Here is a 14,141-nt window from a genome sequence, read left to right as displayed (position 1 = left end):
CAACTGCCCAACAATTTTCTCGAGCGGGCACCAGTAACGTCTCCATTGTGAGACTTGTTGTTACTGTTTTTGGCATATCAAATGTGTCACAGGTAGCTTGCCGGGCTTTGCCATGGGGGAGGGACACTCTTGGTAGCTTGCCGTGCTCTCTGAGAGAGGCAGAGGAATTGAACCAGGGTAGGCTGCCTGCAAGACAAATGCCCTACCTGCTGTGCTGTTGTTGTAGCCCTTTAAATACAAAAAGTTACAAACACCAAATCTACATTTTTCTAACTGTGTGAACATGAGTGGTGTGAAATTTGGCAAAGAGGAGGAGAATTTGCAGAGGATATTAGTTCATCTATAAAGGAAACTAATACAAACAAAACTTTTCCCATTTGGGCTGTGAAAAGCCCTGAAGTTCCAATCCATCTATACTGTAGTTCTGCTGTATCCCTTTATCTTTAGAATAACTCTTGATTCAGAGGTAACAATCTCAAATTCAAAATACACACATTAGCTAGAATGTTAGCTGCCCATCTTCATCAGACAAATGATTTTATTATTTTAATAGTTATTTTAATATAACTGTTTCCTCTGTTGATAATAGTCTGCCTATTTCAACTTTATATGAGTTGTAACCCACCCTAGGCTTGAAGGACAGCAGCTAATTATAACCCTTCTTGTGTTGGCTTTTTCCTCATGGCAGTCCTCATTTTAAATTCTGAAGAAAAAAAAAAGAATAGAATTTTCTTTCATTGACAAATATTTTTCTCCATATATTACTTTCTGTTTTAGTTAATACACAGATAAGGTACTTTAAAATTTTGAATTCAGTTACATTGTGTTTTTAATTTGCTTTGCATAATTAAATCATTATAAAAATACATATTAGGAAATAGTATAAAAGTATAAAACCATATATATATTCGCCCCCTTCTATTTCAAGATGTTCATTTTATAGTAAATTAAATTTTATAATTATTTTGACTATGTATCAGAATTTTAGACACATCGCTTTCACTTTCATTCTGCTGCCATTTTATACCTGTCCTTTTTCAATTTGGCTGCTGTTTACAGCATTGTTATATTTCCAAATAGCTCTATGTATTGACTGTGCATTGGGAAATATTTTAAACTATTATAATCTGGTTTTCACTGAGAGATTGTTAACTTCTTTCAAGGCATTGTAAAATTTGGCTCTTTTGAGGAAAAAACAAAGTATGGAAAAAATGTGTACTCAAAAGTTATTGAGTAAGAAATTAACCTTCCTTAGCTGTTATGGTAGTTAGAAATTCCCTACGACCAAATTTCAAGCAATACATTGAAGAAACAGTGAAATTAGTATGGATAATGAGAATATACAGCTTCAAGCAGAAAAACTGATCAGTTTAATTTACAGGGATAATGATGTAGACACTTTTTAGATAAGAAAAAAACCATGAAAATCATCAAACAACAAAAAAAACTATAAGGATGAAATTATGTAAAATGATGAAACATGTGAGTCAAAAATGGGCCTTTGTAAAAGGAATTCTATCATAGTAAGATTAAGAAAATTTAAGGACAATTGAACATCGAGAATAGTCCTAATCTCTTAGTACCAGGAATTTTGCTCCATGGCTTGGAGGCCAGCCACACATGCTAGGGGAAAAGGCAGCTCAGATAGAGAAGGGAGCACCGAATAAAGGGTGTTGGGAGGATCCTCTCAGGACGGGAGAAGCATGCTGAAAGTAGACTATAGACCAAACATGATTGCCATTCAAAGCCTCTTTTGCAAACCACAACACCCGAAAGGAGAGAGAGAACAGAGGGGAATGCCCTGCCATAGAGGCAGGTGAGATGGAGGGGATGGGGGGTCGGAGGGATACTAGGATCCGTGGTGGTGGGAAATGGGCACTGGTGGAGGGATGGGTATTTGATCATTGTACAGTTGAAACCCAAGCACAAAGTCTGTAAGTCTACAACTGTACCTCACGGCATCTTACTAATAAAATTTTTTTAAAAAAAGAAAAGAAAACATGACTTTTAAAACTAAAACAAGAATGTTTATTAGCCAGTTGCCCCAAAGGAGAGTCAGCAGGTTGGGGATTTGAGAACCAAATCTGCCTCAGGACAGCAGGGTTTAACTTCCTTGATCTTGTTTCTTATCAATAAAATGTGAATAATTTTCAAAAAAAAGGAATAATCCTAATCTCTAATTTCAAAAAAGAAAAAGACTACATACCAAATAAATATACACCCATATTAAATTAAATAAAATTGGGGGAAGAGGACTGGAAACTTGATATAGCAGTTAGGGTGCTTGCTTGTATGTGGCTGACCGGAATTCTTCCCCAGCACTCATAATGTCCTCACCAGCCCCAGTTGAGTTATCCCTGAGCACAGTGGAGACAGGAGTAAGCCATGAGCCCTGCAGTCTATGGTCTCAAAACAAAGCAAAAAAGAAAACAAACAAAAAATAACAGGGGAAATGATAATAAAATTTGTATAAAGTAAACTACATGAAGTATCCACCAATGTATTGGACAATAGTTTTTTTTCTGGTCTATTAGCATATCAAATGTTCCCATTCAAATATTCTAATGGACTTCTATCACTTCTTAAACCACTAAACTTTAATGAATAACTTGCATACTTGAATACTCAGTGGTAGGGTGTTTGCCTTGCACGCAGCCAGCATGGCCGACCCGAGTTCGATTCCTCCGCCCCTCTCGGAGAGCCCGGCAAGCTACCGAGAGTATCTCGCCCGCATGGCAGAGCCTGGCAAGCTCCCCGTGACGTATTCGATATGCCAGACACAGTAACAACAAAGTCTCCAATGGAGACGTTACTGGGCCCGCTCGAGCAAATCGATGATCAACAGAAGGGCCTTTACTTTTACTTTACTTTTACTTGAATACTAGGTTGATTGGTAACAGGGATGGGTTGTTATAGTCATCAGTCACTTAATCTGAATCACTGTATCCACACACACATACACACATGCACACATGCACATACCCACACACACACATAGACTCTGGAATAACTGTACTTATGACGTTTAGATAATCTGGGGAGAAACAGAACGACATATTTAGGAATTTCTAAAGATTTAATTCAGAGTGCTGATGTTTTTTTTATCTATTTATTTATTTATTTATTTATTTTAATGAATCACTGTAGGGTACAATTACAGACTTACAAGCTTTTGTACTTACCATTCAGTCATACAATGATCTAGTACCTATCCCTTCACCAGGGCCCATTCTCCACCACCAATGATCCCAGTATCCCTCACACCACCCCTACCCCACTTTTTTTTTTTGGCTTTCTGGGTCACACCCAGTGACACTCAGAGGGTTGCTGCACTCTGCACTCAGTAATTACTCCTGACTATGCTCAGGGAACCATATGAGATGCTGGGAATCAAACCCAGGTCGCCCACTTGCAAGGCAAACACCCTACCTGCTCCAGCCCGTGAGATTATTTTTGGAGTTCAAAAGTAATTGCAACTTTTGATAGTATAAAGGTCAATTATTCTCAAGCCACATGAAAATAGATCTCAGCAGAAATAATCTTATGATTTACTACCACTAATTCAAGGTTTATCTGGTATCATACGGTGGTTTGATTTAGTAGTAGTAAGAAAACAAGAATGCAAGGAACAAGATATTTACAGTGAACTTTACTGAAATAATAATAATGAGTTTCTCTGTAGATTAAAAAGACATGGAATGCATCAGGATTTGGTCATAGGATTTTGATTGAGATATTAAGAACAGCAATAATAAGATAAAGCTAATTTCATGACTTTCTCTTTTCTAACAGCTGCATGGTATTCCATTGTGTAAACGTACCAAAGCCTTTTAACCAGTCATCTGTTCTAGGGCACATGGGTTTTTTACAGATTTTGGCTATTGTAAACAGTGCAGCAAAGAACATACAAGTGCAGATGTTATTTTGACAGTACTTTTTTTGCCTCTCTGAGATATATTTCCATGAGTGATATTGCTGGGTCAAATGGGAGCTCAATTTCTAATTTTTTTAAAAATTTTTATTAGTGAAACACCATGAGGTACAATTGTAGGCATAAAAATTTTTGTGCTTGGGTTTCAGTTATACGATAGCACAGTGGGTAGGGCGTTCGCCTTACAAGCGGCCAACATGGCCGACCCGAGTTCGATTCCTCCGCCCCTCTCGGAGAGCCCGGCAAGCTGCCGAGAGTATTCGATATGCCAGACACAGTAAGAACAAAGTCTCCAATGGAGACGTTACTGGGCCCGCTCGAGTAAATTGACGATCAATGGGAGGGCCTTTACCTTTTACCTTATTGATAGAGTAACCATAATTCCACTAGTGCCCTTTCTCCACCACCAATGATCCCAGCATCCCTCCCAACCCCCCATCCCTTCCATCCCATCCTGCCTCTGTGGGAGGGCATTCCCTTTGATCTATGTCTCCCTGATAATTAGTGATGAAGAGCATTTTCTCATGTGCCTTTTAGCCATTTGGATTTCTTCTTTGAGAAAGTTTCTGTTCATTTTGTCACCCCATTTTTTGATGGGGTTGGATGTTTTCGACCAGTGCCTTGTATATTCTTGATAAAGTAAAAGGCCCTCCCGTTGATCATCGATTTGCTCGAGCGGGCCCAGTAATATCTCCATTGGAGACTTTGTTGTTACTGTGTCTGGCATATGGAATACTCTCGGTAGCTTGCCGGGCTCTCTGAGAGGGGCGGAGGAATCGAACTCGGGTCGGCCATGTTGGCTGCGTGCAAGGCAAACGCCCTACCCGCTGTGCTATCGCTCCAGCCCATATTCTTGATATCAACCACTTATTAGATGGTTATTGAGTGAATATCCTTTCCCATTCTGTAGACTGTCTTTGTATTTTGGCCATTGTTTCTTTTGAGGTGCACAAGCTTCTTAGTTTAATTTGCATACAAGTGGTTCTACATGGAAAGCATCATGCTAAGTGAAATGAGCCAGAAAGAGAGGAAAAGCCATAGAAATATTGCACTCATCTGTGGAATATAAAGTAACAGAATGGGAGACTAACACCCAAGAATAGTTGAGATAAGAACCAGGAGATTTGCTAGATGACTTGGAAGCTGGCAGCTTCTTAGATAGAGAAGAGAACACCAAGTAAAGGGAAAAGCACGCTTGGGATGCGAGATGAATGCTGAAAGTAGACTATAGACCAAATATGATGGCCACTCAATACCTCTATTGCAAACCACAACACCCTAAAGGAAAGAGAGAGAAAAAGGGAATGCCCTGCCACAGAGGCAGGGCGGGGTGGAGAGGGGATGTAGTGGGAGAGGGGAGGGCTACTGGAATCATTGGTGGTGGAGAATAGGCACTGGTGGAGGGGTGGATACTCAATCATTGTATAACTGAAACACAAGCACGAAAGTTTGTAAGACTACAACTGTATCCCATGGTGTTTCACTAAGGAAAAATAAATTTAAAAAATCAGAATGAAAATACAAAAAAAGAACAAGAAAAGAAAGCTGGGACAAGGGAACAAATACTAGTTTCTGGAATTCTTTCTTACTCTTAGTAGAGAAGACCAGTAGGCATGAAGCTCAGTGTTGAAGTGCATGCTCCTCAGATATGGATCCTAAATTCTATCCCTTGTACCTTCACAATAGAAGAGGGTCTATGTAATTCAGAGCTATATAGTCTCATGGTTAAACTATACAGTTTAAAATGTGCATACTGAGGAAGCTTATGAAATGATCAATTCTACTTTTTTGTTCTACTATTAAATTAACAGAGAAGTAATCTTTGTTGATAGTCTGTAAGTTAAAATATAGTCTAGGAAATAAAAGTATGAGTTGAAAGCTCTTATATAAGAAAATAAATTGAAGCCCTTTCTGATGAATTTATGGATAATATAATCCCTTTTTCATGTAGCTGAAGAATGGCATCTATATATACATATATAATTTATATATTATATATTAATTTTATATATGTTTATATATGTATATAATATAAATTTAAATTGATGCAAATTATGAAATTTATGGAAAACATTTTATACATGCAGAAATGGAGATAGACTAACTAAACTAACTTAATAAGTTCATGTATTAAAAGAATTATGAGTTTTCAGAGTCAAATATCTTGAAGTATAGTTTAAAACAGAAGCAAATACTTTTCTTTTTCCATAAGGACATCCCTCATATTTTCAGAACGAACAATTGTTAAAGGAGTAGCATTCCTTACTAGTTTAATATTCTCCCTAAAGTCCTAGTAAATTAGAGTTGAATAAAGAAGGAAAAAACACAAACTCACCAGAACTACTGCAGATAAACTTCACTGAAGTTTATAATGCTCAGATGAATTGGCTTTAGATACTGCTTTACCAAATTTTTTAAAAAATGTTTTCCAATAACTAAACAGTTCTTTCTTAGAAAATGTATATGTTTTTGGATTAATTATCCCAATAATATTTTAACACCTTCAGCATTTAGATTAAAATTTTAATGACTCATTCACTATGGTTTAGAAATTGATGTGAAGTAATAGATGATTCTTTCTAGAATTATGAAACTCAGTAGAGAATTGATCTCAAGAAATCATTTCCTAATTAAGAAATATATCTCAAATAAAACTCTTCTGAGCCAATTATGATTATTTTTCATTTGGCTTTGAGCATATTTATGTGGACAATATTTATAATAATTTTTTTAGTTATACTTTCTTGAACTCCAGATTTACAAATTATATAAATTACCTGTCTAGCCTGTAGTTTATCTATGATATACTCATAAAATGCCTTTGAACTTTAAGGGGATAATGATATTTTTCTTATCTCCTTAGATTTTCTGAGTCATTCTTTGTTTACCACTAAATGTTCACATTAACATTATTATTGCTACTCTTATATTAAATATATCTATCACTTAACCCGTGTAATTATTTATAATATTTTGTTAATTATGTCCATCTATAAAATCTCATCTTAATAAATAGTGCAGATGGGGCTGGAGTGATAGCACAGCTGGGTAGAGTGTTTGCCTTGCACCCAGCTGACCTGGTTCAATTCCCAGGATCCCATATGATCTCCCAAGCACCACCAGGAGTAATTCCTGAGTGTATGAGTCAGTAGTAAACCCTGTGCATCACCGTGTGTGATCCAAAAAGCCAAACAAAAAGTGCAGGAATAATTTAAGATATAAATAATGTAACACCACAAATAACCACTTAGTGTATAAAATGAGGTATGGAACATTGTAATTTTAAATGACATTTTTAATCTCATAGAAATCAAAATATTTAATTTTTAAATTGTGTATTTATTCTTGAGGCATCATAACTTTTAATAATATTGGAGTAATTATTTTAGAGTTGCAGATTATTTAACAAAGCCATTTACCAGTGCTCCAAGATCCCTTCACCTTTTTCCCTTGGTAACTTTCCCTTGTTTTTCCACCATCCCATCTGTTTCCTGTTCAATTTATCGTGTCTAAGGACTTGCTTGTGTTGGTGACTATCTAAACTAAGAATCTAAACTGTTCTTTCTTTCTTTATATTTTGCTTGAGTGAGATCACAAGGTAGTCTTAATTTATGATTTACTTCATTTAGACAACACCCTCCAATTCTTCTAAGTGGCAGAGAACTGCAAGATCTTTATCATAGCTGAATAGCATTCTATTGTTTATATTTACCCCCTAATTTTGTCAACCACTTATGTATTGTTGAGCACTTGGTTTATTTTCTGATATTGGCTACTATAGTGTTGCCATGAAAGAGGTATGCATATATGTACATATAAATGAATTTAGTTTTAGATTTAAAATATCATAGAAAATAAAGGACATTCCATAAAAGGGCAGAGTAAAATAAATTTGTTTGATTCACTCTTCCAAAATTGGGAAAAACAAGAATCTTCCCAAATAGTTTCTATGAGACATATCATGTTGATATCAAAAGCTCACTAAGACATTATGAGAAAAGAGTATTTCAGACCAATATCCCTAATGAACACTGATGCAAAGGACCTCAAAAGAAATCTTATGATTCAGGTCATATTTTATTATCTCCAGAAAAAAAAACAATTGTTGCTGTTCAATGAGATCTCTTATCATTTTATATTAATTTTTAAAATCTAAATTTAAATTCATACATATTTTTGGATTTTGGACAACAGCGAACACTTCTCAGGGATCACTCCAAGCTAGGTTCTGAGACCCATAGGGCTCAAAGGATCAAATCCAGGTCTGGTGCATGCAAGGCAAGCATCTTATCTGTTGTATCTCTCTGGACCCAAGTTTATGATTTTCTGATATTATCATTAAAAAGTATTGCAATTTTTATATCACATTTAATCCTTTGCACTTTGTAAGTAGCTTTGACTTTTTCATTTTATATATATATATGTATATATATACATTGAGATTTTAAAAATATTTCATTCTAATTTTATGTTTTTATGTGTTTTTATTACCTTATTTCATAGAATAATACCACCAGTATAATATAGAATATGTTTATATGTTACTTAAAGGAAAGCTTGCATATAAATTTTTCTCAAGTTTGAGCTAATGCTGATCTAAAAAAAAGATTAAGAAAAGATTTACCTTTTTTATATTGCCTGACAATATTAGTGTAGAAATAACATTTTTTAAATTTCTTCAATGATATGTAGATTTCCAAAGTAAAAATTACATCTTTTAATCTGTGAGTTCCTGAGTTCAAGCCCATATAATTATAACAATAATGCTCATGGTTAAGTATAATAATTAATAGTATATTAGAAAACAAATGTTAATATTTTTGTGGTATATTAGAGTGTGGGAAAATGACACATTGAGGATACAGGTGCTCCTGAATTATATAAAACAGGTATATTAACTATTTAACTTTGACATAATCAGAAACTTTTTATTCAAGCATCTGTAGAATTTAGAGCCAACGCCATTTCCTCCTCTGAAGTTACTGTCAGGTAGATTAGAATCAGAGATCAAGAGTCATAGGACCCTTAGAGCATTGAGAGAGAAAAAGAGAGAGAGAGAGAAAGAGAGAGAGATACAAAGACAGAGAGACAGAGAGATACAGAGACAGAAGACAAAGGAGGGGAAGAGAAGGGTGAGGGGGAAGTAGAGGAGAAGGAAGAGAAGGAGGAGGAAGTAAGTGGGAGGAGCAATAAGAAAAAGAGAATGAAAGAATATGTTATTAAAAAGCAAGCTGGCGTATACGCTGCCCAAGCCCATGTGCTGCTTGAGCCCATGTGGCTGAGCACATGAGGCAACTAAGCACATATGTTGCTCACATCTCCCCTCTTGAGATGTGTACTTTCATGATTTTGTGTCTAACGCTGGTATGTGTGTAGGGGTTCTCTCCGCCATTGGAGAAGTCCCTGTTTTCTCTTGAGTACATTACTCTCTCTCACTCTCTCCCCCCCAAACCTTAAAAATCCTCCAAATAAAATCTGATTATTTCAAAAAAGGCAAGCTAATTTTAAAGTTAATTGAATTGTGAAAAACATACAAAGAAAAATTTTAAAAAGTTTCTAAAAATAAGCTAATTTTATATGATATTTATTTGCAAGGACCCACTGAGTCCTAAGTTAGCAGAAAGATGTACATAGGAAAGGTCAACAAGAAAATAAATGAACACTAAGAAGACTACAAACAAGATTATTGAATCTAAGAAATGATTTATGATTAATATAGAAAAATGAAAAGTCATTTTCTCAATAACAAAGAAAAATGAGGATTCAAATTAAATTATAAATGAATGGAGAGCTCTCACAGCTGATACTACAGATTTACAAAAGGTCATGAAGACCATGATTAACAATTTTTGAACCAAAAATTGGAAAACTATAATAAATGGATATAATGGTAGAAGTTATAATGTACCAAGACTGAATCATGAAGAAATAAACAATTTGAGAGTACCAATTACTAACCAGGAAATTGAATCAGTGGTGAAAAACCTCTTCCGAAAGATAAATTCCAGACCAGATGGTTTCAATGTGTAATCCTATCAAGTATTTAATAAGAATTAATATCAGAATTTCAAGTACATTTAGGAAAAGTCAATTGATAGAATACATTTATGATGACATGCACAGGAAACCAAATTTGATCCCCAGCATTAAATTGCCCTTTGATATCAACTGGGTGTGGCCATGCCAGACCCTAGCTCCATTGTGTATAAACCTTATTCTTTGTAAGTGGTGTCATAGAGATAGTACAGCAGGTAAGCTGCTTGCCTTGCATGTGGACAAGCAAGGTCCAATCTGTGGTACCTCATATTGTCCCCCTAAGCCCACCAGAAGTTATCTTTAAACACAGATGGGAGTAATACCTAAAAATATTCATGTGGTCCCAAACTTAAAATAAACAGAGTCTCTATGCATTCATCTGGGGAACATAAAGTAACAAAATGGGAGACTAACACCCAGAAGTGGCCGAGATTAGTACCAGGAATTTTGCTCCATGACTTGGAGGCCAGCCACACGTGCTAGGGGAAAAGGAAGCTCAGATAGAGAAGGGAGCACCAAATAAAGGGTGTTGGGAGGATCCTCCCAGGATTGAAGAAGCATGCTCAAAGTAGACTATAGATCAAACTTGATTGCCACTTAATGTCTCTCTTGTAAACCACAGGACACAAAAGGAGAGAGAGAACAAAAGGGAATGCCCTGCCACAGAGGCAGGGTGGGATAGGGGGTATGGGGGTGAGAGGGATGCTGGGACTCATGGTGGTGGAGGATGGGTGCTGGTGGACGGATGGGTACTTGATTATTGTATAACTGAAACCCAAGTACAAAAATTTGTAAGTCTATAACTGTACCTCATGGTATTTCACCAATAAAAATAAATAAATAAATAAATAAAAATAAAAAACAGGAGTTCTTTTTTTTTTATCATTTTTTTATTAGTGAAACACCATGAAGTACACTTATAGACTTATAAATTTTTGTGCTTGGGTTTCAGTTATACAATTATCAAGTACCCATCCCTCCACCAGTGCCCATCCTCCCCCACCACGGGTCCTAGCATCCCTCCCACCTCCCATCCCCCCCCCCCCCCCGTCCCACCCTGCCGCTGTGGCAGGGCATTCCCCTCTGTTCTCTCTCTCTCTTCTTTTGGGTACTGTGTTTTGCCAGAGAGGCATTGAGTGGCAATCATGTTTGGTCTATAGACTACTTTTAGCATGTCTCTCCCACCCTGGGAGGGTCTTCACAACACCCTTTATTTGGTGCTCTCTTCTCTATCTGAGCTTCCTTCTCACCTAGCACATGTGGCTGGCCTTCAAGTCATGGAGCAAAATTCCTGGTACTAATCTGAGCCCTTCCTGGGTGTTAATCTCCCGAAAAACAGGAGTTCTTAAGGAAAAATAAATAAACAAATTGGTGATAGAGATAAGAATAAAAAAGCAAAGAACAAAAAAAAAAACAAAAAGGCACAGACAAAAAACACCTAAAAAACCTACGAAAAGTAAAAGAATGAAACTTCTGAATTGTATCAGACCTGCATTAACCTCCTATCAAAGACAGCAGAACAATTCCCAGCATCCTCTGCTCACTCATCCAGGTACCCGCCCAGAGGCAGGGCCCCTTTCCGGGGTAACACGTCTAACTAGACCCCCAGAGAATGGCCAAAATTCATCCTTGGTCTGCGGGGGATGGAAATTGAGGCACACCGTGCGCACCCAAAGCTGAACTGTTCTGGGTACCCTTTGCTCACTCATCCAGGTATCCTCCCAGTGTCAGGGCCCCTTCCCAGGGCTGCGCATCTAACCAGACCCCCAGAGAATGGCTGGTATTCATCTTTGGTCTGCGGGAGATGGGAATTGAGGCACACTTCATGCACCTAAAGATGAACCATTCTGGGAACCCTCTGCTCACTCATCCAAATACCCACCTGGTGGCAGGGACCTTTCCCGGAGCCATGGCCACTAACACGGTCGTGAGTTATTCTCCCCCTACATATCCCATAGGAACCATAAGTTACCCTATTAGATGGAACTTTCACTAGTTTAGCTTAACCACCAGAAACACATTAGGCAATAATTCATTAAGCCCATCTCAATTAATTCTGCATCATTAGCAGAAGAGTAACAGTGAGCATGAAGTTCTAAACCACACAGGTCACAATGGTAAAGCAACACAGAAGCCCACCAAGCTTACTTATTAAAGAGGCTAGCCCAGAAACCCCACAGTAATGAAGCACTAGACAACCTCTCTAACAAGGAATTTAGAAGGGAGCTACTGAGGATGCTTAGGGAGCTAAAAGAAGCAATGGAAAGCAATGCCAATAAGAGATAAGAGGATTTGATGGTAGAAATGAGGAAAATGCACTGGATCTGCGCAGGACGAGGAACTGAGGCACATCTCGCAGAAACAAAGCTAAAAGGCTCCGGGCACTCTCTCCTCATTCAAATAGGTACTGACCTGTGCCCAGTGCCAGGGACCCTTTCTGGGCATGCGCAGCTAGCTTGATCCCCCTAGAACAGCTGGCTTTCCCCCTGGATCTGCATGGGACAGGGAACTGAGGCACATCTCGTGGAAAAAAAAGCTGAACGGCTCCAGGCACTCTCTCCTCATTCGAACAGGTACTGCCCAGTGCCCAGTGCCAGGGACTCTTTCCAGAGCTGCGGCCGCTATTGCGGCCGCAAATTATTCTCCCACTACATATGCCATAGGAACCATAAGTTACCATCTTAGATGGAAACTTCTCTAGGTTAGCTCAACCACTAGAACCACATTAGCCAATAACTCGTTAATCCTATCTCAGCTTATTCTGCATATCAAGCAGAATAGTAACAGTGAACATGAAGGACTAAACCACACTGGTCACAATGGTAAAGCAACACAAAAGCCCACCAAACTTTCTTATTGAAGAGGCTAGCCCAGAAGACACCAAGAGTACTGTAGTGTTAGACAACCTCTCTGACAAGGAATTCAGAAGGGAGCTACTTAGGATACTTAGGGAACTAAAAGACACAATGGAAAGCAATGCCAATAAAAGACAAGAGAATTTGAAGGTAGAAATGAGGAAAATGCAAATGGAAATGTCAGACCTGAAAAACACGATAGGTGAATTGAAAAACTCAGTGGAAGGCCTCAGCAGCAGAGCAACAACTGCTGGGAACAGAATCAGTGAGCTCGAAGAAGAAGTACAAAGACTCTCCAGAAAAGAGCAGAAAATGGAAAAGAGACTCACAGTTCGAGAACAGATGGCAAGAGAAGATTGTGATGAAGCCAAGAGGGGTAACATAAGAATTATTGGAGTCCCAGAGGGACAGGAAGAAAACCCTGATGAAGAAGAAACTGTCAAAGACATCATTGCTACAACGTTTCCAGAGCTGAAGAAAACTTGTGACCACATTCAGGAGGCCCGAAAGGTACCAGCTAGAAGAAATCCGAATAAAAATACCACAAGACACATCCTGATCAAAATGACCAAAACCTTAAATAGAGACAAAATTCAGAAAGCAGCAAGATTGAAGAAAGAAATCTCCTACAAAGGAGCATCCTTAAAATTCACAGCTGATTTTTCTGATAAAACCCTCACGGCCCGCAAACAGTGGTGGGATATAGTGAAAAAACTCAATGAAATAAATGCCTCACCAAAAAAACTTTACCTAGCAAGACCCACATTTATAACAGAAGGAACAACACACAGCTTCACAGACAAATAACAGCTCAGGAACTTCAAAGACTCAAAACCCTGGTTACAAGAAAAACTACTACTTAAAGACAAGACAGGTCCCTCAAATACACCAAATTTCAACAGAACAATGGAACAAAACCCCATAGCAATAATCTCTCTCAACATCAATGGGATAAATGTACCAATTAAAAAACACAGAGTGGCAGCATGGATTAGAAAATTGAACCCAATATTCTGCTGCCTGCAAGACACACATCTCAATAGTCAGAGCAAACACAGGCTCAGAGTCAAAGGCTGGAAAACAATCCTGCAGGCAAACAGCTCCCATAAAAAAGCTGGGGTAGCCATCCTAATATCAGACCACATCGGTTTCAGAGTAAAGAATGTCACAAGAGACAGTGAAGGCCATTTCTTATTGATCAAAGGATCTGTACTACAAAGAAAGAGAATTACAAGCCGATATCCCTGATGAACACAGACGCAAAGATCCTTAACAAACAACTAGCAAATAGAATCCAACGACTCATCAAAAAGATCATA

The sequence above is a fragment of the Sorex fumeus genome, unplaced genomic scaffold (genome assembly GCF_029834395.1).
Source record: "Sorex fumeus unplaced genomic scaffold, SorFum_2.1 ptg000265l, whole genome shotgun sequence".
Classification (NCBI taxonomy): Eukaryota; Metazoa; Chordata; class Mammalia; order Eulipotyphla; family Soricidae; genus Sorex; species Sorex fumeus.
Note: the sequence above shows the minus strand (reverse complement) of the source record.